This window comes from Protopterus annectens, chromosome 6.part0 (genome assembly GCF_019279795.1).
Source record: "Protopterus annectens isolate FY-2018-M chromosome 6.part0, PAN1.0, whole genome shotgun sequence".
Lineage (NCBI taxonomy): Eukaryota > Metazoa > Chordata > Ceratodontiformes > Protopteridae > Protopterus > Protopterus annectens.
Window position 1 is genome coordinate 1723982587 of NC_056737.1, and position 27983 is coordinate 1724010569.

Below are 27983 nucleotides of genomic sequence, written 5' to 3' on the forward strand. Positions count from 1 at the left end.
AAATATAATGCCGACTTAGAAGAATCAGCATTATTCGACATATGCTTTCCCCTACATCTTAAAGAACACCAACGGATGTTAAACTTCTCAGCAGTACATATATACCACATAACACAGAAATGCCAGTTTTTGTATGGGGGAAAGCCTCCCTGCATCCCCCACACCCCCTGTAAATAACATATTCCAACTCCGATATCACATTATAGTGGGGAAAATGGTAATTACCTGATCCCCACTGTACCGTGACCTGTAGTCATAACTGCTATTACATATGTGTGAATGCACAGTGGCATTTCTCACAATAGGGCAGGTTGGAGAAATGGGAATCGACCAACTGTGGTTTGACATTCTCTTTTCCCTATATATATATATATATGTGTGTGTGTGTGTGTGTGTGTGTGTGTGTGTGTGTGTGTGTGTGTGTGTGTGTGTGTCTGTGTGTGTGTCTGTGTGTGCTAGATATATATATTTAGACACTTATAATAGTGCATGTACACTTCAGCTTGTTGGAGAGTAAAACATAGGCATTTAAATGCATGTACATTTCTGTTTGTTAGCATACATCAAGGGTTACATTTTCCTTATAGAATCATAGGATCATAGGAGATTACTAGGCTATTGGCTCTGAGGTCCTTATAATCCTAACCAAGAGCTTAGGCCATGTTTAGACAAGTCAGCACCCAAAGTCCCCGTCCTGCAGGGACACAGGTGGAATCCCAGGGGTGTATTTTTTGTTTCCCATCCAGTTATCCAGGTTGTGCTTAAAAAGGATAATGAGGTACTCTGCTTGACGTGGAGAGGGAGTCTATTCCACAGATGGGGGAATCTCTGGGACACAAATCTGTTCCGCCAACAAGCTCTATTGATATCACAGACCAGGTTGAGGTCATGCGTATGGGTTACTCGAGTGGAGCTTGACTTGCGGATATGCAGCAGTCCCATCAAGTTGGGGTCTGAGATTGCTTTGTATGCCAGCCAGAGGTCGCCTCTGAGGAGTCTGTATGAAACCGAGTAGAGGGACAGGGCTTTTAGCCTATCTGTGTAGGGTAGACGTTTGAGGCCCTGGATTCTCCTAGTGAGGAACCTCTGTGGCCTCTCCAGCTGCTGCATGTGCTTTGTGAACTACATGCTGAAGGGGGAATTGTACTCAAAAATTCACCTTATAAGGGAAGAATACTGGGATTTTGTGACCCCTTTGTCCCTGGATGAGATGCCCTTACTTATGAAGTGGGCCATGTAGAAAGCTTTCTGTACAACGGAAGCAACATTGTGGTCAAAAGAGTACCCAAATCCCTCACTATTGATTGTGTACTGAGGACATTGTTTTTAATGTGATAATATGTGGGGACAGCTTGAGGCCATGTTTCTGACACCTGTCATTTGTTTGGGTGAAACCCTTTTGGAGGACATCCATATCACTTGGAGAATTGATGACCGTGCCCAGCTTGCAGTCATCTGCAAACTTAGTCAGCCATAGCCAATGGTTTTGGCTTGCACCTCAGAGAAGTATATCCCGAATAACAGAGGCCTCAAAACCAATCCCTGGGGTACGCCACTTGTTATGGGTTTGCTGCTTGAGGTGCCTTCCCTTATTTTGATTAGGTGGGTTCTATCAGTGAGCCAGTTTACTACCCATCTGGTAACATATGTATTGATGCCTAGCTCAGAGAGTTTATCTATTATTCTCAAGTGGGGAAGAGTGTCAAAGGCTTTGGCCAGGTCAAGGTAGGTGGTGTGCACTGTCTTCCCCTCGTCCGTGGCTTTGGTGACTGTCTCAAAGAAGTTGACCAGATTTATCAGACATGACCTCCCATTGACAAAGCCAAACTGTGTGGGGTTGAGTGTTTGGAGGTTGCCAATGTCCCTGTTAATGGGGTTCATGATAATTCATTCCATGGCCTTGCATATCAGGCTAGTTAGGCTGATGGGGCTATAATTTCCTGGATTAGTGGATGCTCCATCTTTGTGTAAAAGGATGACTGTGGGTGTCCTCCACTTGGTTGGGACAAAGCCAGTACTCAGGCTTTGGTTGAATAGGGTGCCTAATGGTGCTGCAAGTTCATGCATTCATGTAGGATGCAGCCTGGGATGTTATCAGGTTCCAATGAGGCTGTATTTTTTGCCTTTGAGAGGGTAGTGATGACCTGTTCCTTAGAGATAAGGGGTGGGAGGCAGGTACTAGGGATGTCCTGATTTACTGATGGGGGGGGGGGGTAGAGGGAGAAGTTTCACTGAATCTGTCAGCCAGTAGATTGGCTATATCTACAGCATTTGTGTATGTGGTATCCTTAACCACCAGTTCTTATCAGATCTGAGTGCTTCCTTTGAGATTGTGGACATATGTGAAGAAGGCATTATGATTGTCTCTAGTAGATGTGGCTAATTTGAACTTGAAGTTGGCTTTCCAGGACTTTAGTAGTGCTCTTATTTGCTTGTTCAGGCTAAGAGGAGATTGCTTCCATTTGGAGCATCTGCTCCTTCTTGGTCCTGGATAGTATTTTTTTTTTTACTTTTGTGATAAAGTTTTTATTGCAGGTGTACACCATACAGGTTTACTCTTCCTTGCAGAGGATGATTTTGTCCTGTCAGGTATTCCTGATTCTGTGCATCTGTATAGATGTCATACAGCACTTTGGTGTAGATTTGGACATTGGTGCTAGTTAGTTCCTACAGAGGGGGCAGGGGCTATGAAGCTGTTTATACCATCCCTCAGGAGGATCTAATCAGCTTTGGAAAAGTTTTTTTGCTTGACCCTAGCTAGAGGGCAGTCAGTGGAGATGGTGACTTTGAAAGTGACTGGTTTATGGTCAGATCTTACCAGAGAGGATGATACTGTAGGGGTGCTGCGGTGGTCCCTCATGCTGATTAATACCAAGTCCAAGATATTATCACCTCTTGTGGGGGTATCGACTAGCTGTTTCTAGGCATTTGCACTGATAAAATCAAGGAATCTCTGGCATTTGTGTTCTGGCATGAGTAGTGGTTAATTAAAGTCGCCCAGGATCAGGGTAACGGATTGAATCTTGATAGATTTGAAGAGGTCCAGATAGTTGGAGTCAACATCTTGAGTCAAATTTGGGAGCCTGTAGCTAGCTATAATTTGAATAGGGGTCTTGTCAATGGTTAACTGCACCTGGAGTGTCTCCTGTGTGTTATACTGTTTGACCAGCCTGGAGGTTTGTGTGTCTTTAATATATATTGAAACTTCACCTCCTTTGGCTTTGCTGCCTACAGTTCAGGGTCTGAATGCATGATAGAATGAGTTACCAGGTAAGGCTGGGTTGCTGTCTGCAGCTGTGAACCAGGTTTTTGTGACTGCATAAATGTCAGTATTTTACAGGGTTAAGAATGCTTGTAATGAGTGCAGCTTCATGTTCAGACTCCTAGCGTTTAGCAGCATGAGCTTTAATTTGCATTTTATTAAAATTTTTATGTTGGTAGTATCGACCTCATGACTCTTCCTAAAAAAGGCACTATGGGGGAGGCAAGGGCCTTTGTCAGAAGCCTGAAGCCCAAGTGAGACAGATGCAGGCCATCTCTAGCAAAGCATCATGGTCTGTTGATCATATCTTCCCAGGCTGTCAGGTACTGGATCCCCCTAGAATGACACCAGAAACTAATTCAATTATTAATGTCAATTATTTTCTGTTTGTATTGAGGCATCATTCTGGGTGATGGTAGAATGCTGCACAAGGCTAGGGACATACATCCCTGGGACACATATTTAGCAACCTCAGTCATGTCTCTCTTCATATAGTCAAAGGAGGTACATCTCAAGTTGTTCACACCAACATGGACCATGACAGAGTCATAACAGTACCTGCTGTTGAGAGACTTGATTGCATGTGTGATATGGCAGATTCTTGCACCTTATGAAAAACTAACCATGACTTTTTCCTTATCTAGCCTGGTGAGAGGCACATCTGTGTTTCTCACAATGGAGTCTCCTGTGACTAATATGTTGGGTTTATCGTTAGGTCTTAGTAGTTGCGAGACACTGGTGTGTGGATTATGCATAGAATGTGGTGTGGAGGGTTGTGGAGTTTGCATGTGCTTTTGCCTCTGAGGTCTCCTTTGTTTGGATTTGTTTTTGTTGAGAACCTCTGCATGTGTGGGTGCATGTTGTGTAGTTGTGGGTGGTGTTTGAGGTGTAGTGATTGTGCTGACAACCATCTCAGTGCCAAATATGTTAACTTGTGAGGGAGAGAGAGCATAGACTCTAGCTTCTTTATGATTAGAGTTGTGGTCAGTGCCCCTCCTCCGTTCAGCTCAGTGTGAATAAGCAGAAATCCTCACAAAGGTAGGGCTTAAATACCAGAAGGTACAAACATGAAATAACTTTAAAAAAGCTCAAAAGAACCAGAGAGTGCCTACTCCAAGCCCTAGACCAGCCACCCTTTACCAGCCATTGGCCAATCAACACGATCTTCTCACTAAAGTAAAGAATGGCTTCTGATAATCCAAGATGGCCTGAAAATGTGCTCAGAACAAACAGCCACTGCAAACAAACAACCAGGCCCAGAGACAGCAAACCTGAACTGGGCTATGTTACAGCTACCAGCTACACTATTTTAAGCAGAACATACTACAGAAATGCTTATCACAGCAGAAAAAAACAGCAGTGAGACAGCAAATGAAAGTTATAAAGAGATAAAGCAGCAACAAGACTCTAGAGAATGCTTTTAACTGCAAGCAAATCAGTTATATGATACAATCCTCAGCAGGAAATCAGAACAAACAAACAGATGCTTAACAAATGGAGAAAATTTCCAGTTAATGCATTTCTTCAGTGAAACTAGATAAAAAAGTTTTACAAATAGTGTAACAGTGACAAAAGTGATTTAACAGATCCTGCAAGGCAAATCATTTCAGTACAACAGTGCAGATTAGTTTATAGCAATTGTTTGTGTCTTTCGGCTTTTCCTGGTTAGGGGTCGCGACAGGGGAACTTCGGTCTGCTAATGATTGGCAACAGATTTTTACGTGCTGGCTTGCCGGGCCTAACGCACAACCTTCAATGAAGGAATGCCCATTCACGCATGTCGCCACACAGAAGACGCTCTAACTGAGAATTGAATGGGCAACGACTAACTGTGAGGTGACAATGCTACTGCAGCACCACCACCACCGCAGTATAGATTAGTTTATAGCAATAAAATACAGTAAAGAGTAGGCAGCAGACAAGAAAAAAAGTGCTATAAATGGTTAGAATAAGCAATAACTAGTAAAAATAAGCAAAAAGCAGGCTACTTTTTGTTATATACCACAGATCAGAGTTGTGGTCAGTGCTCCTCCTCCGTTCAGCTCAGTATGAATAAGCATAAATCCACTCAAAGGTAGGGCTTAAATACCAGAAGGTACAAACCTGAAATAACTTTAAAAAAAGCTCAAAAGAACCAATGAGTGCTTACTCCAAGCCCTAGACCAGGCAACCTTTACCAGCTAGTAGCCAATCAACACGATCCACTCACTAAAGTGAAGAATGGCTTCTGCTAATCCAAGATGGCCTGGAAAATGTGTTCAGAACAAACAGCCACTGCAAACAAACAACCAGGCCCAGAGACAGCAAACCTGAACTGGGCTGTGCTACAACTGCTAGCTAAATATTTTAGGTATAAAACACTACATACATGTTTGTCACAGCACAAAAAACAGCAGAGAGACAGTAAATGAATGTTTTAAACAGATATAGGAGCAAGGAGATTAATGATAATGCTTTTAACTGAAAACAAATCATATATATGATACACTCACTGGCAGGAAATAAAAACAAACAAACAGATGCTTAACAAATGGAGAAAAGTTCCAGTTAATACCTTTCACACAGTGAAACTAGCTAAAAAAGCTTTACAAGCAGTGTAACAGTAAGACAAGTGATTTAACAGGCCCTGTAAGCAGACAATTTCAGTACAACAGTACAGATTAGTTTATAGCAATAAAAACAGTAAAAAGTAGGCAGTAGACAATGAAACAGCACTATAAATGGTTAGAATAAGAAAGAACTAGTAATACTAAGCAAAAAAAAAAAAAAAAAACAGGATACTTATTCTTACATATCATAAATCTGAGTTGTGGTCAGTGCCCCTCCTTTGTTCAGCTCAGTGTGAATAAGCCTTAGTTAGAAAAATGTATAGTTTGGAGTCCAACTGTGTGTAATAAAATTTTTTGGTGCCTGGTGCACATTTTAAGGAGAATTATAGACAAGAAACCCAGGTACAGAAATGAAGAACTCCTTACTGACCAGAGACAGAAACAATTTCCTAACAGGAATGAAGATTGTCACATAATTCATATTGAAACAGAACAAAATGAACAGACTGCATGACATCAGGCAAATTCCAACAGTATTAACATCAAAAGACTGCTTTTGTAAAAAGTGTATCAAAACAAACAGTGACTGAATGGTGTGGTAGATCTGATTTTTTGTTAGATCTGGTACATATAGAAACAAGTTTGTTCTGAGGTAATTGGAGAATTGACAGTTATCATCTATACAGATTGCGAAGTAAAATTTGCACATTAAAGCTGTAAACTGTAACAGTATAGTATGTGCCGTATGTTGAATAAATAAGTAATTTTATTAGTAACTGCGCATAAGTTAATACAGTACTGAAAAAATTAACAGCCTACAAGGCTCAGTGCAGTAATCAGACTTGGTTTCAGCAGCAGTGCATCATCATCATTTTAAATAACTTTTCAGTGGCTAGTCTATCCTGTATTTGAACACAGGGGGAGTGGTGCCTGCATAGGGTCACTCCAGTAAAGGCTCAGTAACTAACATTTATATATGTGATTGAGTCATAAATAGAAGCACTTCAGTTTTCTACACTTTGCAGCAATACATTTCCCAGATGTCTGGATCCGGAGTGAGGCTGCTGTGCAGGAAGTTCACAGTGACATAAGTTCTCCACATCAGTGAGTTTCAAGGTTTCAAATATGCAGCTGCCAGCTTTGTTTCATCAGCTTCCTGAGTAACTACAGAAATTTTTCAACCATCGACAGTAATCAGACTGGCCATCTGTGTCCCTGTGGAACTGGTAAGAAATCTTTCTGTAATACATGCAGTATGGATGCCGTTAAAGAGGCTAGTAAAAAGTGTAAAGAAATATTTACTCTTAATGTGTCAGAATGACCAGATAAGATATGGGATAGGCTACAGAGTTGGTATAAACAACATATTAGTAAATGTAAAACCATATTAAGGGAAGTTGACAGTTGGGCATTATGCAAATGGATTACATTTGACTGGTATCTTAAACAAAAACATTTCTGGTATGACAGTAAATGTTTATTGTGTGAGTCATATGAAACTGTTCTTTGTGTACACTGTCATAAAAGTACAATTCAGACTGTTGTTAAAAGGTTATACTGCAAAAAGAATCTTCTAATGGTAAAAAAACAAAGATGATACACTTGCATTATTTCCGGATGTTAAACAGTTATGTCCTGCCACCACATTTAAAACATTAATTATAGAGTTACAACAGCAGTCAAATCAATTATTGACAGAATATCCTGTAGATCTTGTTACACCCTTTACACAAAAGTGGAATAAAGCCACTGCACAGCACACAACAGATAAGGACAGAGATGAGGTTCATGGTGAACTGACCAAAGAATTTAATGAACTTTTAAAAGACAGACAAAATGAGTTCAAAATGTTTAGACAAAATATACAAACAATTTTCAGAACTGCATAAGAGCTTTAGAGTCAGCAAAACAGGTTGCTAATAAATATCAGACAGCCCATGCAAAATTACAAGGCAAGAATAATCCAGTTAGTAAAGAGTTAAAAAAAAGGAAATTCCAAACCTTAAAGAGCAGTTAGTTAGCTGACAGAGAATAATTTACAGCACACTACTCTACATTTGGAAAATGGTTAGCGTACACAGCAGAATCTAATGTATGGCCAAATGCTTTGCTTAGATGCTTTTAATTTTTTATTCCCAAATGTTTTAAAACTTTCATCCAGTTAAATCAAAATGCTTATAAATTGGACAGTAAAGTAAGGTTTATGACTGCCGTTCTCATGGCATAGTCACAGGGACATCCTCTCGTAGCTAAGTTGTTAGATAATTTCAAAATCACCATTTCAACTAAATTAATAATGTATAATCTGCCAAAAGGTAAAACATAAAAGGTAGAAAGAAAAACAAATGGTTTTAGTGCATAGAGATCAAATGAGAGTAATCAAGAACAGTAAAGAAATAAAGTCACAAGAGTGAAATGCTTGTATATTTTTTACCTAAAGTGCATCTGTTTAAAATGCACAAGAGCAAAAGGCAAACAACAGAAAATGTAAATAATGTAAATAAATCTGTTTTAAGCATGTTAGTTAAACCAATATCTCTTTTGTTTTTTACAGTATTTTGTAATTGCATAATAGCACCAAAAGCATCGACTCCAACAGAAAATGTATACAAAAGTAATATTAAAAACCTTTCGTTAGACGAGAGTGTCACAGTCTAGAAGACAGCCAGCTTTCACAAGGTAAAGCAAATGTATCTTTATGAAACAATATTGCAATAAAATGCTGCATACTACAAGGGGAAAGGACACTCAAGTTTAAACAGTACTGCAGTACAAGAGAAAAATATACTGGTCTGTATTAATGATTCAGTAATTATTGGGAGACAACCTTGCCTTATTATTCCTAAATTTGTAGATTGGACTAAATGTACTTTGCAGTCATTGTATATACAAATGCAAAAATATTTTGTGCAAGCAAAACTAATGGTAAATAATAAATATGCTTGGTGTATGCTCTACAGCAAATGCTTTGCTAATCTGCGTAAATGGACAATTTTGCCATCAAATTTTAAAATGTTCACAGAAATTGCTCCTCAGTTCATTTGTATATTTAGAAACAAATCAAAGCATAACATTTATGACACATGTTTATTGCAGAAAACAAGGCTGTGATGCCTTTGCAACGAAATCCACAAGCCTTGTCAATAATTAATGTAGGATTGTCACTAGAATCATTGTATATAGTCATAAATAAAAGTAAATAACTAATTAAACAGTTGCAAAAGGTTAATAGAACATGAATTAAATTCTGTAACTGTAAAAAAAAAAAAAAAAAAACAAAACAAAAAGACAAGTTAACTACTGCAATCTTCAAATTATAAAAAAAGTTAATCAAGTTAGAAAAATAAAAAACACTAAAACAGACACAGCTCATAATTGATGAAACATTTTTACAGGATGGTCTTCAAAAGGGAAAAAAGTTGTTCGACTGGATTATATACCCAGTTCTGGTAGTAATGTTTGTTATCCATTACTCACTATATGAAACTGTTTTTACTTGTTGTATCAAAAGAAATCTAAAGGTTTTGTTTTCTAATGTGTTCTTTGTAAATCATAATAATTATAATCTGACCAAAAAATACATATCAATGTAAACTGTGTGTTTTAAAAACAAAAAGGGAAAGGGAAAACTATTTTATATATATATATATATATATATATATATATATATATATATATATATATATATATAATATATATATATATATATATAAATATATATATATATATAATATATATATATATATATATATATATATATTTAGACACTTATAATAGTGCATGCACACGACTGTAAAATATAGACATTTAAATGCATGCACATTTCTGTTTGTTAGCATATATAAAGGGTTACAGTTTCCTTAGAAAAATGTATGGCTTGGCATCCAGCTGTGTGTAATATAAACTTTTCTTTGCCTGGTACAAGTTTCAAGGAGAATTACAGATATGAAACCCAGGTGCAGGAATGAAGAACTCGCTACAGCTGGAGATAGAAATAATTTCCTAACAAGTACTAAGACTGTCACATAATTCCCCTTGAAACAGAACACAATAAACAGACTGCATGACATCAAGCAAATTCCAACAGTATTAACATCAAAAGCAGTTTATAAAAAAGAACAGTGATTGAATGGTGTGGTATATCTGATTTTTTTTTGTTAGATTTGGTACATGTAGGAACATGTTTGTTCTGAGGTAAATTGTGAATGCAAAGTTATCATCTGTACTGATTCTGAAGTAATCCTTGCACATTAAAGCTGTAAAGTCCAACAGTATAGCACATGTTGTCTGTTACATAGAGAAGTCATTTTATTAGTAACTGTGCATAAGTTAATACAGTGCTGAAAAGGTTAATAGCCTACAAGGCTCAGTGCATTAATCAGACTTTGGTTTCAGCAAGTAGCAGATCATCTTCATCATTTTGAATAACTTTTCAATATATATATATATATATATATATATATATATATATATATATATATATATATATATATATATATATGTGTGTGTGTGTGTGTGTGTGTGTGTGTGTGTGTGTGGCTATAATAAGGTTTATACTAGAAGCATAGAGCTAGGGATGAGCTGTGTCACAACATTTAAAAATATAGCTGGGAGATGCTATTAAAGCTATTCATGCCTAGGTGATGACTATTTGTTGTATATAGGGTTCTGAAAGAGCAGAAATTATTTGGTGATATGGCAAGCTGGAGATAATAGTGGCATTTATCCTGGAGATATACAGGAACAGATCTATTGAGTTAATTGGTGAAGTGTTAGATGTGTTTTAAACAAGTTTGCATTCTGAATGGATTTCATTGGTAGTGGGTGATTCCATAGTTTAGTTATCCTGCTTGAGTACAGAGCATTACCTGCAGTATTAAATGACTGGGTTATAGTGATTAGTGATTTTTTTTTTCTAGAGCATAAATTCTATTGGGGAAGTAATGTTGTATTAAGTTGTTAAGGGCTGGGAAATATTCTGGCTTACAGAGAAGTATGTGTATTGTAGTTAGTTGAGAAACAGCCATGTGATATGATCGTATTAACAAGATGTTCTCATGTTGATCACTACTGCAGTAGTCTTAGCTATATGAGTTGCATTCTGCCAAGGATATAACATCTGGCCAGCTTTCAAAGCTTCAGGGCAGCTTCCATGTTCCTAAACTGTCAAGCAGCTTGAGCTGAGCGGACTGAAAGACAAGTATGGGAACAAACCTTTCAGGGCTTTAAAGATGTCAACAAGTAAGCTTCTCTGAGGCTTTTGAGGATTAATGCCTGGCCTTTGTCTTCCATAGCTGAGCAATTCTCTGAATGCTAGCCAGTGGTGTGTTCTATTCCTATAGTTTACTGCAAATTTTGCTATTTTATTATAACATTGCTCAAATATGGACCGTTATAAGACTTGAAGTTTAGTCAAGAGTAGGGCAGCATAAAGGAGAGATGTCAGTAAGAAAGTAAAGGCTATACATCTTTTGGCTATGCCCATGAGACAGGTTTTTACTCTATAATATATCAGTGTTTGATGAGCTTTTTTAACCACATACAATAAATGATGGCTAAATTTCAACTGGCTGTCTGTGATGACACCCAGTAATTCTATGTGGTTTACTTGTTTTATTATGGTTTTGTTAGCAGAGACTATAGTGAATAGTGTTGTTTTGGTAGAGATGTGTTTTGGAGTGAAGAGCAGTAATTTAGTTTCTTTTAGGGTTTCTAAGTAGTTGTGAATTATTTAGCCATGTTTCAATTGATAAGAAAAATTGTTATGTAATATCGTAGAGTTTACAGAGAGATTTGGCAGAACAGATAAGGGCCAAATCATCAGTGTATTGAACTAGGGTAGTATTTTTTATAGCAGTGCATAGGTCATTGATGAATATGTTGAAGAGTATGGGGCCTAGTAGACATCTGTGTCAGACAACAATAGTTGCTACCAGGAAGTTGGAGAAATCATTCTCCCTTTTCACCGCTTGTGCTCTGTTTGAGAAGTAGCTATGGAGACCATTGCAGTGAAGAGCTGGCCAGCCCTAAGTTTGAGAGTTTATGTAAGAGTTTCTGGTGGGAATCAGTATCAAACAAATTTGATAAGTCTATAAAGATGGTAAAGACTATGCTTCTAACATTTCCTTTGGTGTTGACTGAATTAACAAAATTCAGAAAAACAGAAGTTGTGCTGTGATGATGATGGAAGATGGGTTGGGTTGAGGACAGAAGCTGGTTATTTATTAGAGAGTTGATGAGTTGTTTATGGATACATTTTCTAATATTTTTGATAAGGGAAGTAAAATGGCAATTGGCCTATAGTTTGAAAGAACTATATTAATTCCACACTTATTCAGGGGAATAAGGAATTATTTTTTCCATAGCAAAGGGCCATTTTTCAGATATGGATCAATTTTTTTCATAATTAAAACTGGAGATGCAATAGCCTCAGCTCCTATTTTAAGATATTCACCAGGTAAATTGTCAGGGCCAGTTGTAGTAAGCTTTAATTTTTGGATGTATATTTGGATTGTATCTGTGTAAACTGGTTAAAAGGAGGTTATTTGATTGTGTGAGAACCTCAATTGCTTGATTAATAGCCTGGTTGGTTAATGACTATACTGCTGTATAAAGTGGGCATTAAATTGGTTGGCTATGGTATCATTTTGTTTCTGTGTGTTTGGTATCAGCTATGTAGTTTGTCCTGGACTTAGCAGTTTATTTATTAAGACCCAGAACAGTATTGGATTATTTGTGTGTATGTTTTGATTGAGTAATAGTTTTTTTAACTTTGGTGATAAGTTGTTTTGCAATGTTTTTTAGTTTTCCATATGCTAGTAGAGAAGGAGCTGTTTTATTTTTTGTCCAGACCTTCCATGCTTTGTCTGTTTGTTTCCTGAGTCGCTTAGCTGTTAAGGATTGCCATGGGAAAAGGTTGGCTTTGATTCTTTTTCTTCTGATGGCAAACCATGTGTTTACAACACCTAAGAAGATTTTGTTGAAGTCAGAGACAGCATCATTTACAGCAAGAATCTTTAGTGACTCTCAGTTAAGGTGATGCAGTTCATTAATAATAGTACCTTCATGAACGTTTTCATAACATGCTGTAATTATGTGCTTTTGGGGTTGCTGCTTTGTTACCTTATCATATAGATTGGTAAGTGATCACTTAGTTTGTCTAACAGTGCTCCGTGGGATGATATTTCATTTTATTTGGAGATGATGTTAGTATCCAATCAAGGGCTGAATCTCTATTCCTTTGTTATATCTAGTGGGTGTGGTTGTAATTTGGGTAAATTTGTACAGCTGTATATTATTGGTTGAATTTTCAGATTGTATGGTTTATCAATTTATATTAACATCACCCAGTATTATGGCTTGATAAGTGATTTTTGAAGAGACCCAGCAAAGAGCATCTTCCAGTGTTTTAGCACTGTTACTTGGGGGATATGTATATACTAATGATTGCAACTGTCTTGTGAGTGTTTAGATTGTGCATGGGTAGTAGGATTTCTGAGTTAGAGAAACTTGGCAAGGTGTAGGGGGAAACAGATATATTTAGGGTATTAGCTTGGCCAAACAGCCTAGTGCATACATTTATGACCCCAGTTTGAGTGAATGGACAGTTAACTATATGTTAAAGCATATATAAATAATACATGCCATGCAAATTGGCGTTAGATTTGATGAAGCTCTAAGGGTGAAAGTACTCATCTAGTTAATGTTTTTTATTATAAAATAAAATATCAATTTCTGAAAATTACTTTGAATTGATTAGTTTGAAGTCACAACTGATACTGGCTACAGTTCTTGGTTCTGTTTTCTTTGTTTTAAGAAAGCTCAGCCAGCAACTTTGATTCTCAGGAAGTACCATTTTTCCCTCTGGATGAATAGTTTTCCTTAAGGGTGGGAGACATGTATTTATGTGTGTATGAGAGAGAGAGAGAGAGAGAGAGACAGATTTATGTATCCATATAACCATATAGATGACTGTAGGACACTAGATTGACTCTGCATCTACACTGACATCTAGATAATTGAAATTTAAAGGTCAAAACAGCGTAGGCTAACACATTCTGAGCATGTTCCAGGAATTACCACTTAGCAGACTAAACCATAGGCAAGTGTTTTTGCAGGGGGGGGGTGGAGCTCCATTTTAAATAGATATACTAACTCCGAGATCACACAATCCCTGGGAAAGGAATTTTCCCCTACCTGGGAATTGTTGCTCTCACACGCCTGTCAAACATCTATTTGCATCGACCAAATGTTGTTGACCAAACATGTGATGTTGTAGGTGCACAGTCAATCCAGTGCCCTATATCATTATATATAGGAGAGAGAGAGAGAGATCGGTAGATATATAGAGATATAAATATATGTAGATATAGATGTAGATATAAATATATATAGAGAGAGATATAGATATATACATAAATAAAACTAGGGTGGGGCACTGATCCATGTAGACCTATTTTAGCTTGAGTGCCAGAGTCACACAGTAATTAAACTGGATACTAAGTGAATCAAATCTTGGACCGTAGCAAGCATCCCATTAACAGCTCATAGACTTAATCCTGTCTGCTGATTAAGAGACAAATATACAGTAACAATCATGTAGAAGGAATTTAATTTTGGTCTGACAGAGTGCATTTTTTTATTATTTATATTCTCCCTGAGGTCTGTAAGTTTGATTATATTATATGTTAAGAACAGCCTGCACTGCTGGTATAGGGAGATAAAGCCAAACTATGGTCAAGTGACACATGTTCGAGTATTGGCTTTGGAGCTTGGCCACACAGTTAAGAAGGATGGGTCTGCCCATCTGGGGGGTGCAGAGGAGGAAGGAATACATGCTCTGGACCCACTGTAGTAATTGATTTCTGTGGTGGAGAAAAGAGAGACAAATGAAGTACTGTTACCTGCTGGTGGTCATGGCAGTCTTGCTGATGTCAGGCCCTGGCAGAATTTCAGGCAAGAAGCACTGAAGCCTTTTGCACATCCCATCCATGGGGTGTTACTGGGTGGGAGCAAGAGTCAGGGAATTAAAGTTTAAAACATTTACTGGCAGCAGTATTATGCTGCTCTATGTGCCTCGATTTCCTCTCTGGACCCAAATATGGGTCAGAGACACTCCAAGAGAGTTAGAGGGTTTGATAGTTTCAATGGATGAGCAGAGGCTCTGGGAGCAGCTAAAGTCAGTAATGGGAAGGCAAAAATAATCAAAGAATATCTGTTAGCAGCAGACATTAATTTTTAATTATTCAAGCAAATGCATAGATGTGTTTCTTTAGCTGTGCTAAAGAAGACTGCATGAGGTTGTTTTATCTGATTTGATTAAAAATAGGAGCTTGGGATGCTTTGTAGCAAGTATCTTTTGTACTTAGTATTTGTTTATTAGTATGCAGGGGGGTTGCTGGGGGCTACTAGATTCTACATTTGAATTAGATTGGTTGTTGCCATATGGCAGGAACTTTTCAATGAAAATTGCTAATAATCCTTAAAAAGTCTGGGTTTAGGCAAGAAGGTATATATTTAAGTATCGGAGGGATAGTTGAGGACATTGATGGAGGAGAACACACTCAATGGTGTAAGGTGGTAGGACATGGATGGAGGACAACACAGTCAATGGTGTAAGGTGGGAAGACATGGATGGAGGACGACACAGTCAATGGTGTAAGGTGGCAAGACATGGATGGAGGACAACACAGTCAATGGTGTAAGGTGGTAGCCAATCAGTCTACATATGGGCAGTAATGACAAGTACTGTGTTTGCGCAGTAAATGTTACTGAAGTGCAAGTGCATTTAAAAAAAATATCAGCTATGTGCTTGTTAAAATGCAATATATTGCAGCAGGACAGCAGATTTGAGACATATCGGCACTGACTTTCAGGATTTTTCTTTGCACTGACTGCAGGTAGTGGAAGCATTTCCAGTGCTGACACTGCAAATGGCCCTGTCTGTGTCAGGGATGGTCAGACAAACCACTGTAGTGGACTACCCCAGACATCATGAGGACAGTCAGTGTTGTAAGACTTCACCATAGAATCTCAAGTCAGCAATGGATGTAGAGGAAGCACTTTTTGTGTTACAGTAAATGACTGCAGACTGCATTGGCTGTTTGGGGATGGCCACCTAAATGACTGCACAGGCACCCTGGAGTGTCCTTATATGCAAGATGGCTTTGGGTTGGCACGGTTAGCACTACATAATACTTTACATTTATTTGTTGACATTTGTCTACTGGTAAAGTCTGACTGGGCAATGATTTACTTTCACTGGTGTCTAAGTGAGAAAAGATTCATCATATTACATGAAAGCAAAACAGTAAAATATAGCAAATGTAAACTTTTGGAATGCATTGTCATTTTTAGAAGTACAATATAAAATAGCAGAGCTGTAAAGATCATCACATATAAAAGTACAATACAATATAATACAGAGTAACCAAAGAAGCATAAGATTGTCTAGTGAAAGAATTAAGCTTAATTTGTTAAAAATTACATGAATATAGAGAGGGCAGGAAGCAATGGTGGTATAAGTAGGAAAAATACATAAATTTAAAGAGTTAAAGAGAGACAATGACTGAGAAAAGGCTTGTTAATATGACAAAGAGTATCAGAGATGAGAAAGAGAGGGTGAAGACTAGTTAGTAAAGCAATGAACATGTGTATACAGTTAATAGAGAAACAGATATTTACAAATCATTAATATTTGAATAATATGTACTTTAGTAGCATAACAAGTGAGTGAGATTTTAAGTAGTGGAACAGGAGATGGTTGCAAGGTAGGGAAGAAGGATAATGGATCAAAAAAATGAAAAAAAGATTATTGCTAGAGGAAGTAAAAACTGATTATAGCTAGAGGAAGTGAAGGAGATGATAACTGCAAGAAAGTGGGCAAGAGAAAAAAAATTGGTTAGAACATGAATGTGAGGCAAAAGAAAAAATGGATGAAACAGAAAAATGGATAATAGGATGTGTGAAGGGGACTATATTATAACATCAAATCTTACAAAGATCGAATGTTATAATATCGAACGCGTAATGTCGAACGCTGAAAACAGCGAAGGTGCAGGACACCGAATTCTTGTGGCTTCGCTGTTTTCAGAGTTCGATATGTTGGAGCATTACGGGTCGGGTTCAGGTAAATGTGCGATTGTGTGTAAGTGGGTCAGGTAAGTGTGCGGTTGTGTGGACGTTAGTGTTAGGGTGCGGGTCAGGTAAGTGTGCGATTGTGTGTAGGTTAGGGATAGGGGGTGGGTTAGGTGAGTTAGGGTTAGGGCGTGGGTCTGGTAAGTGTGTGGTTGTGTGTAGGTTAGGGTTAGGGGGCAGGTTAGGCGAGTTATGGTTAGGGCGCAGGTGAGGTGAGTGTGCGATAGTGATGGACCTTAGGGTTAGGGTCGGGTTAAGGTAAGTGGATAGCTAGTAGTGTATGTAAAATTTAGTTTAGGTTTAGGTGTAGGATTTTAAGTGTATGTGTGGGGATTGCTGTTTTTGTGTGTTATTCTGACTGTTCGATGTTTGTGGATTTCGGTGTTTAGGGTTCGATATTATAACATTTGATCTTTGTAGATTTCAATGTTATAACATAGACCCGTGTGAAGATAGGTGAAGGCTGCCAGACTAGTCAAATAAAATTTTGTAGATAATTCTGTCATTTGTAAATATTAATATAAGCCACAGGCTTGTTCTCTTAAATGGGAAAAAATGGTGTTAAGTGTGGAACTGGAAAATTGTAACAACAGTGCACTCTGCTGTAACAAAGCTAATAAGTCAATTATTTGATGTCAGGGCTTGAAGCCGATATGTCTGGATGAAGAAATTCTGGCTATTGTCTTGAGACCAGAGTTAATTGCTAGAATTTGCATGCATAAATTCTTTTATTGTTCTGGCTTCCTGACCAGCTGCAAGATCAAGGGTATTAACCTCTGAGAATCTGTTAGCCTTGGAACCATAAAGAAATGATGTAATCTGAAATGAATCGGTGGTACTGTGCTATCAATTTAAGGACAGAAAGAATGAGATCATTAGAGCATTTGTCTTGAGAACATCCAACGTCACCAGCACTGTCTTGCTCTGTATGTAAGTTTATTTTAGAACTGTGTTTTCTCTTAGATATAGCTAGGAAATATGAAGATTAGACTAGTTTGTTTTTCTGTGATGTCAGAACTTTTGCTACTGTGTTATTTTAAGTATTTCTTTGTGATCTCTGAACTCTTGATTAGTGCTGTGTAGTAAGAACTATTGTCTTGGTGTTTTTATTATTTATTATTAAATATTTTTAAACATTTCAATTGTGGCTGTTTTGTGTAGAGATAATTTAAGCTCTAAGAGTACATTGCATGTATATAGTGATACAACACCAAGTCACTCCAAATAAGCTTTGCTGTTCAGTCACACTTACTATTTGGATAATAATATTGCACAATAATAATTGGACAGCCTTTAATAAGGGCCTTTGAGTAACTGATAAATATTAGCTAGGTGGTGGCAGTGATTTCAACTGTAGAGTCTGGGTAAAAGGGGCACAGCTGGTGAATCTGTGCCAGAATCTGTACCAGACTTACCCAGGAGTGTCTGTGGGTTTGTATATAACTCATATCTCAAAATGTGTGAGTGTCAGCTATTTGGGCAGGGACACAAAGCACTGGTTGGACAGAGAGGGTGCTGGAAGTTTTAGCTTGCACACTAGGCTGAGATCTGGACCCTAGAGCTGTGCCAGTGGGGAGTTTTATTGGGGACCTGGAGAGAAAGGGAGAAACCAGCCCCAGACTGACTGTGATCTCTGTACGCTCATAAGGGAAATTGTACTTTACTGTGTGTGTATTTATTATCCTTTCCCTATATGGACACCCCTCACGGGTGTTAGTGATGAGGATTGAGGCTCCTTTATTGCTGGGCTTTTTGCTACTGTATTATTTTAAGTATTTCTCTGTGATCTCTGAACTCTAACACTGTGTAGTACGAAATATTGTCTTGTGTTTTTATTATTTATTATTAAATATTTTTAAACCTTTCAACTGTGGCTGTTTTGTGTAGAGGTAATTTAAGCTCTAAGAGTACACTGCATGTATATAGTTAAACTATACCAAGTTACTATTTGGGTAATAATATTGAACAGTAATAATTGGACACCCTTTAATAAGGGCGTTTGAGTAGCTGATAAATATTAGCTGGGTGGTGGCAGTGATTTCTACCATATAGTCTGGGTAAAAGGGGCACAGCTGGAGAATCTGTGCCAGCCTTCCCTAGGAGTGTCTGTGGGTTTTATATAACTCCTATCTCAAAGTGTGTGTGTGTCAGCTACTTTGCACAGGGACACGAAAAACTGGTAAGACAGAGAGGGTGCTGGAGGTTTTAGCTTGCCCACTAGATTGAGATCTGGACACTATAGCTGTGCCAGTGGGTGAGTCTTATTGGGGATCTGGAGAGAAAGGGAGAAACCAGCCCCAGACTGACTGTGATCTCAGTGTGCTCTTAAGGGAAATTGTACTTTACTGTGTGTGTATTTATTATCCTTTCCCTATATGGACACACCTCACTGGTGTTAGTGGTGAGTATTGAGGATCCTTGATTGCTGGGCCAGTGCACGGGCATCACAGGATGGGACTAGCCTGGTGTGGAACTTGAGTAGAGACTAGAATTAGGAATGTTTTTAAAGAAGGTTTGAACATGTACAGGTTACATGATAACCTGATTATTTTAGATGGGAGATCCAGATTTTTGCTATTGTGTTAGAGTAAAGGGGATGTAGTGAAGGTTTATTTTTGGTTTGTGTATATAAGTAATTGTTTAGCATCTGATCTTAGGGGACATTGCGGAGCGTAATTTTGGAGAACTGTACCAAGATCTGGGCAGGCTGAAGGATTGTTTATTTTTTGTGCCTGTTGTAATTAAATGGGTGCAAATGATGAGGTAGTTCTAACCAATTCTGTTCTTTTAGTGTAGTACATTGGTGGGTTTGATTGGGTTTGGTTGCCACAATACACACATGTATATGTAGTCTTGTTATAACATTGCTGAAGTTTAGTTTTTAGAGAATTTGGAGGTTTGTAAGGATGGCTGCTCCATATAGAAGCAACAGTAGTAGGTAAGTGTTAATTAGGGTTTCTTTAGTATTAGTTATGAGGAAATTTTGTTTTTGTAGAGCATTTCAAACTTTTCCTTTGTTTTTTTACTTGCATTTAGAATATGAAGTCTGATTTTTAAGCTGTCATCTATGGCCATGCCAAGCACTTTAGCATGCAATACTATTTCAATGTCAGTCTTGTTTAGGGATGTGTTTTTCAAGTTACTTTTGTCACAGTTATAGGAGTTGAGGAAAATAGACAGGAACTTATTGGTTGAACAGTAACTGAGCATGTTAGAACTTGCTTTCAATGCAGTTAAAGGTTTTTTGTATTTGTTGATGATGGTTTGGACTATCAGAGGAGCAAATGAGAGCAAAGTCATCTGTGTATTTTAAAAGAAAGGCTTGTTGAGAGGAAGTATAGAGATTATTGATGAAATGTCAAACAGCAGGGGACCAAGAAATGAGCTTTGGGGTTCACCTGTGGTAATTGATAGGAATGAGGATAGGGTGAATAGCCTTTTAACAGACTGCTGTCTGTCAAACAGATAGCTTCTGAACCAGGTGAGAGTAGAATGTGAGAAACAAAGGGAAAATGCTTCATATAGGAGTTTGATGTGTGTAACAGTGCGAAAGACCTTAGAGATGACTAGGAATAAAGATGATGCAAATTTACCATTGTCCCTAGCTTTTTTAGTGGTATCTAGGAAGGGTATGATGGCAGTGGTAGTACTATGGGATGGACAGAAATCATGTTGTAGAGGTGTCAAGAGTTGTTGTTGAAGGTGGTATTGAAGAAGTTGCTTGTGGACAATTTTTCCAATATTTTTTTAGTGGAAATTTATTGGATATAGGTTTAAAGAAGGATATTTCTGTTAAGGTACCTTTTTATGTAGTGAGGTTATATGTGACTTTTTCCAGAGAGAGGGAACATAAGATTCTTGTATTGTCCATTTACGAGGACTGATACTGGCTATGCTATACCATTGGCTGCTATTTTGGGGAATTCAGGTGGGAGGTTAGCAGCATATGGTGAACATAGTTTGATACTGTAAAGTACTTTCTGACATATGGGTAATGACAGTTTTGAAGCTGAAAGGTAGTGTAGTAGTAGTTGGTATTTGGGGTAGTATAGAGATATTATTGATGTTGGGGTTGGTTTTGGTAAAGGAAGCTATGCTGTCTATGAAGTATGTATTAAACTGGCTAGCATTTTCAAGTGGAGAGAGGTTAACTGAAGGATTTGGATTGTTTTTTTTTTTTTACAGGAAGGATTAAGTGACTGAGGACTTGAATTATTTGGGATTATGTCTATGGTTGTTCTGCATATTATTGTAATGGTGTTTTTTGTTACTGTTTACCTGTTTTTTTTTTTTTACATAAGGTTTTGGAGTTCTCTAATCTACTGCAGAATTTTTTGGTGTTTTGTTCATTCACCATTTTTTTTCCAGGCCTTATCCCTGTTAAAATTTCTCGTATAACTAGATAGCCAGGGGGCATTGTTGATTTAAACTCCCCCCCCCCCCAAGTGGGTGCTAAATTATTTAGAATATTTAAGAATATAGTACTGAAAAAGAGGCCTGCTTTATCCAGAGGGAAGATTTTTAGATTACACAGGTTGATGGATTCTAGTTCTGATATAAGGGAGCCTGGGCTGAAATTTGTGAGATTATGGGTCCAGTTGTAGTTGTGTTGTTTACTTGTTGGATAATTAATCTATGAGTGTAAGTGGGAAGATGGTCAGTAAGGGAGTCTGCAACGGTTCCCAAGGTAGTATATTTGTGAGGGTCAGAGACCATTGCCCAGTCCAGGGTGGCAGTCCTGTCATAAGTTGTATTGTATCTACTGGATGACATGATTAGCTGTGAAAGATCATATAGGTTAAAACTGGAATTGGGAAGGTTGGAGGCAGTGTTTTGCAAGACAATATTTACAACTCCCAATATATATAAAATATATATATATATTTTTGGAATGGTATTTGTTATGCAGTACAGGATATATTCCAAAGTATTTATATTGTCTCCAGGGAATATAAACAGCAATGATACAAAGTTGTTTTTTTTACTTTTTCACTTGAGGTATGAGATCTTTAATTCAGCATTGTGGAATTTTGGCATACTATTGATAAAAGGATGTAGTCCATACAAGCTGAAGTCTAGGATATCTATACTCCCAGCTTTTGTATGGTTCAGTGTGTCCTTTTGACATTATACAGAGAAGGAAGTATTTCAGTGTCACTTATGTTAAGCTTAACTCATTCCCTCCAGTATAGTTCTTTTGAGTGTGTACCTTTAACTCCCGGTGGGTATGGCTTGAGCCTTTAAAAAATGAAGTTATCACCTTGTAGTTCAAAGAAATATTCATATCTCTAGAACCGTGTTACTAGAAAACTGTAAATAGCAAACTATTCAGGATAAATGAATCTTTACATTGGTGGCATTCATTCAGTTCAATGCTTTAAACTGGATTTTATAAGCCAAAAAAGGCAGTGAATATTAAATTCGTAATGTTGCATAAACAGCTTATGATATCTCAATAATTATTTGAGCAAGACACATACCGTCAACTAGATTTTCTTCATACAGCTGTGAGCTTTCATATGAGGCTATGCAGTTCTGTCTGTGTTATCTGAATGTTGCTATATTTAGAGAAATATGAAAATTATTACAATGCAAATAAACAGTATGCAAATAATATTCAATATCTCTTTAGCTGTATTAGACAAAAGTCAAATATCAATACAGTTGTGCTTGCAATCATATATGATTTAAGATGGCATTTTCTGATACCTTGTAAGTAGCATGGTTTTGGAATTATTAATGCAAATATGAGCAATCAATATTTGACTCCTATAAGTGTCAGTAGGAATTAACTGTAGAAATGCCTGGAGGCACACTTGACTGTAATGAGTTAAGCCAGGTTTTGGTAATTGCTAGAATATCTGGAGTATACTGGGCTATCCATGTATGGATTTCTGAGATTTTGTTACATATACTGTGGATGTTAAAGGAGACTATGTTTAGTTTTTGCTTTCTGGTGAGGAAAGAGGATGTTGTAGTGGAGTGAAAGGTAATTTGTTAATTGTGCTGTGGTGACGTGGATTTGGGTGAATGTGTTCACACTGAGACATTTTATGAGAGCACCAGTAAGGCAGGAGTTTTCTTTGTGAGGCAATTTTCTTTTTCTGTTTTAGGTTAGAGTAGGTATGTTGGTACTCAAGAATTCTATATATGTATAGAGTAGACTGACACAGCCTTTGAAGAGGTAAGTGTAGATCATTGTATGTATTGTACATAGTCAGCCACTATAGCTAGATAGCACATGCTTATGAGTTACTGAGTGTGTGTAAAATCAGTGCCATTTTGTATAGTCAGGCAGAATGAATGCAGGCATGAATGGAGATGCACGTGCGAGTGTGTTTGAAGTAAGACGTTAGTCAGTTAACTTATGAAGTTCGAAGTATATGTTCCAGTTACAGCTCCTGATGTGTTTATGTACAATAAATGACTTGAATGAATACCCAGCCTCAGTGTCTCTTTTTATACATGAGACATGTGACAGTATGGTCCAATTAAAGTTTGGAAATGGCAGACTTGTTTATTGATACGGCTGTTGGTGAACTGATTCTATGTGTGACTGTCTTATGGTAATCTGTAAGATGACATATTATGGTGAGAAATATAGTTAGAGTTATTCAGAGCATGATAGCAGCATAGACAGAAAGCCAGAGTAGGTATGTAAAAGAATGAATATTAAGGTGGGTCAGAACTAGAGATTAGATGAGTGAAGAAACAGAGGCAGGAGTTGTGTGGGATGGTAGGACAGACCTGTAAGTGTAGTATACCTTATGAAGAGTAGCTCTAAGTGTGTTTGAGTGGAGGAAGAGGTGGTGACAGACAATTGGAGGGTAAAGAAGGATTTGGTATGTAGAGGAGTGTGGAATATTAGTACAGGTATTAGTGGGTGTCACTCTGCCAGCCCAGTTATCTAGAATTTTGTAAGTAATCATATGTCATCTGTGAATATCAACATGATTCATATGCTTGTCTTACAAATGTAAGAGAATTGTATGTTATGTGTATATTAAACTACTGGCACAGATGTATATGTTGAACAGGGTTTGTACAGTGCTGGGCTTCAGGGATGTGTCCACAGTGTACCCTGCTGGAAAAGAACAGAAATGCATATAAACTATATACATGTACAAATGTATATTATTTTGACAGTAGAAGCTGGAATATAAAAGTGTTGGCTTGAAAAACTTCAGGAAGATGAGTGTTTTGCTAATGTGCTATAAAAGTTAGTTTCAATGCAGCAAGGAGACAGGCTGTCTAGAATTAGGGTGCCTTCTGCATTGTTTTGTAAGTGTTTTATTGTTTTATGTCCTCTGTAAGGTGCAAACATCTGAGGGCTATATATTCTCACAGAGAGCTGCTAAATTCTGTTAGTTTTGACAGAAGGGGTTTGACCTAGGAACTGAAGTCAGGTGACAAGGAGTGATGTCATCCAAGCTGACCCAGCAGTAATATTTGATATTAATTTAAGAACTCCCTCAGAGAGAGACTGGGCATATTGTATTTTGTCTTGGACCTAGCAAGAACATCCACTCATCATCACCATCTGCACTTGCCTTGCTGTAACAAGATTTAGAGCATAGTATCTCTTTTAGATATAGGCAGGAATATAATAAAGATTAGTTTAGTTGTTTTCTGTATTTATTTGAGACTGTCCTGCAATGTTGTTTTAAAATATTTCCTGTGATTTTGAACTCTGAAATTAGTGTTGATTTACTGAGTATTGTCTTGTTCTTTTATTATTTATTATTAAATATATTTAAACCTCAGTGGCTGATATTTGTGAGACATATTTAAGCTCTTAAAGTACTTGTATATGTATTTGGTGACACTGTACAGGCCACTCCTAAATAGCCTTGCAAGTCTTGGTCGGACTATCATTTGGAATAATAGTAACATTACACAGTAGGACTGGACATCCTTTGTAAGGGTCTTATAGAAGCTGATAAGTAGGGGTTGGTGGCAGTGGAAACTACCTTAGAGTCTGGGCAGAAGGGAGCATATCTAGTAAACCTGTGCCAGGCTTTCCCAGGTGTGTTTGTGTGTGTGTGTGTGTGTGTGTGTGTGTGTGTGTGTGTGTGTGTGTGTGTGTGTGTGTGTGTGTGTGTGTGTGTGTGTGTGTGTGTGTGTGTGTGTGTGTGTGTGTGTGTTTTATATAAATCAAATCTCAAAGTGTGTGTGTGTGTGTGTGTGTGTGTGTGTGTGTGTGTGTGTGTGTGTGTGTGTGTGTGTGTGTGTGTGTGTGTGTGTGAGCTACTTGGGCAAGGACACAAAGCACTGGTTGAACAGAGAGGATACTGGACATCTTGGCTTGGCCCTTTGGCTGAGAACTTAACCCTATAGCTGTGCCAGTGGGGAGTCTTATTGGGGATCTGAAGAAAGAGGGATAAACCAGCTTCCGACTGACTGTGGTCTCTGTGTTCTTTTAAGGGAAATTGCACTTTACTGTGTGTGTACCTGTCATCATCCCATTGTGTACATCCCCTAGCTGTTGCTAGTGGTGAGGATTGAGACTCCTTGATTACTGGGCCGGTGCAAGGACATCACAGTGGGGTTATTCATTTTTGAAGTGGGGGAGAGTGGAACATGTGTAGGGTGGAATGTGAGTAGTGGAGTGGCTGAATAAGATAATACTACACTAATAGCATGCACTATAACATATGCTATGTGCTATGTACAATGTATAATACATAAATGTATTAGATTACTCTTTGCTTTGTACCTGCAACAGAAGAGACTTCAACTTATGTTTAGTCAAGTCTAAATTCACTGATGCTACAACTGGATAAGACAAAATGATCATAACTTCCGGAATAATGAAGCCTGCAAAAATAAAAGCAGTATTCAAAACAACAAGCCCAATGCTCACCCCATGTTGGCAGATTCAGCCCTGCACACACATCCTTTCTTATATTGACCCAAAGATCTCCAAGCTATGGAAAAAAGGTAGAAGCCAACATGGGTGCCGGAACCATAGAGCTAGGGGGAGGGGAACCCTCCCCTCACTTTTACAGCTGCAAGACCTGTCGGGAAAATTTGATGAAGTGGAGTTTTCATGCTAACATGGATTCACACGCGGAAGTTAAACTAATTAAACCAGCTGTTCTTGTTCTCTTATTGCTCTGTGTTACAGGAGTATGCTGCTCGCTGTTCTATTGGTGCTGCCAGTGCCAGAGTCATGCCAGTAAACTGCTCCCATGTGTGCGCGCGCACGTGTGTGTGTGTGTGTGTGTGTGTTTGTGTGTGTGTAAAATGCCCCAGTTAGGTATACCTTGTGTTTAGTGTTACTCAGGCTCAAACAAGAGCCTGAATTATTGGGTCTATATCACTTAGTTGAAATTCTGTAAGTAAACACCATATGTTTGAACCTAAATGTTCAAACTTACAGAATTTTGAATACGTAAAAAAAAACACAACAGAAAAGAAAATAAAGGGTTGTAAGCAGGGGGCAAGCCACCCTGCACCCCCCACACTTCCCGCTCTTTAAATATACCAACTCTGAGACTGCACTACAATGCGGTAAAGGGAATTTTCCCTTTATTGCACTGTAGCACAGTCTCGGAGTTGGTATATTTAAAGAGTGGGGGGTGTGAGGGGTGCAGGCATGCTTCCCCCTGCTTACAGCTGTCAGGATGTTGTTCCTGTTTTCTATTTTATTTTATTTTATGAGTTCGAAGTATGACAACTTCGAACATATGGTCTTGATCATATCACATTCGAAGTTGTCATACTTCGACTACGTCATATAGACCCTGATTCTCTACCCATATCACCACTTGTGATTCAGGGAGTTGAGTCCATATCTCTCCACTGTCCAGATTTTCACAGAATATTTGGCTCACACTTTTAGTCTGTTCCTCTTAAAAGTTGTGTTTTTCTGGCAAATCAGTGAGAACTGAATTCATTAAATAAAGATAGCTCTTTAAGTTTCAGTATTCCTATCTTTCAGGAAACACATGGTAACACAAAACAGTTTATTTTAGCAACTTTCCAAGATTATACAAGCAATATTTAAAATATGTCCCTGGTTTTGGGCCGTTGCCCCTCCCCCCAATACATTTTGGCTTTTTCCCAGATTTCTTGTGCTGTGAAGTTAAGAGATTTAGTTGATCATCAAGTGGATTTTACAGAAGCTGAAAGCTTCAGGGGAAGAGAAGTTTAATGCTACTTATGCTAAGTGTGTGTTGTTAGTAGCACAACAGGTAGTATACTTGCTTTTGATGCAGAAGGCTGTGGGTTCTACTCCCACAATATGCAGATGGATCACTGATACTGTACTGTGTTGTAGTTTAATGGGAGTGGATGCTGCAGTCCTATGAATATCCTCCTTTGGAGGAGTTACCTAGTAACTATGAACCTGTTATCAGTTTGCCATCCATTCCCCATTGCAAAATTACTAGCTTATCATTTTTTAATGTAGCATAGGCAATTTATTCTTCAAAGGGGCAACAGGTACTTTTATTTATAGATGAAACAAGGAAATATAAAGCTGTTTGCTAGCAGCAACCTCTTCATTAGTTACAGATCCCTTTAATGTGGAATTATTTAAATGACTTACTTCTGCAGAGATTTTGCATATTTACTGATATTGGTGGATTGTAATGACAGTCGTTTGAGTGGCCATTTATGGGTGAAATTTTCTGAAATGGGTAGTTTTGTCATTATTGGTTCATACATTTTGTTTCAATATTTACTAGAAGACTGTTCCAAACTACAAATTTAAAACACATTCTAACAAATGGTGCTGTATTATACAAGCAATATAATTTAATACAATCAGCTTAATACAATCAGGAAAGTGAATCAAAGAATGCATACATGTGTGCTTGCTCACAGGATGGAGGAGATCAAAATGGGGAAGAGACCAGTCACCAATGGTGTCCCCCAGGGTTTGGTGCTGAGATTTTTTTCTGTTTGGCAAATCATCTCAAAAGTAAAAGGAAATACCAAACGGCTTTGTCCGACTAAGTTTGAGATGACTGCAAGCTAGGAGCAGTTATTGAATCCCCAAGTGACTTAACCATCATGCAAGTAGGTTTGTT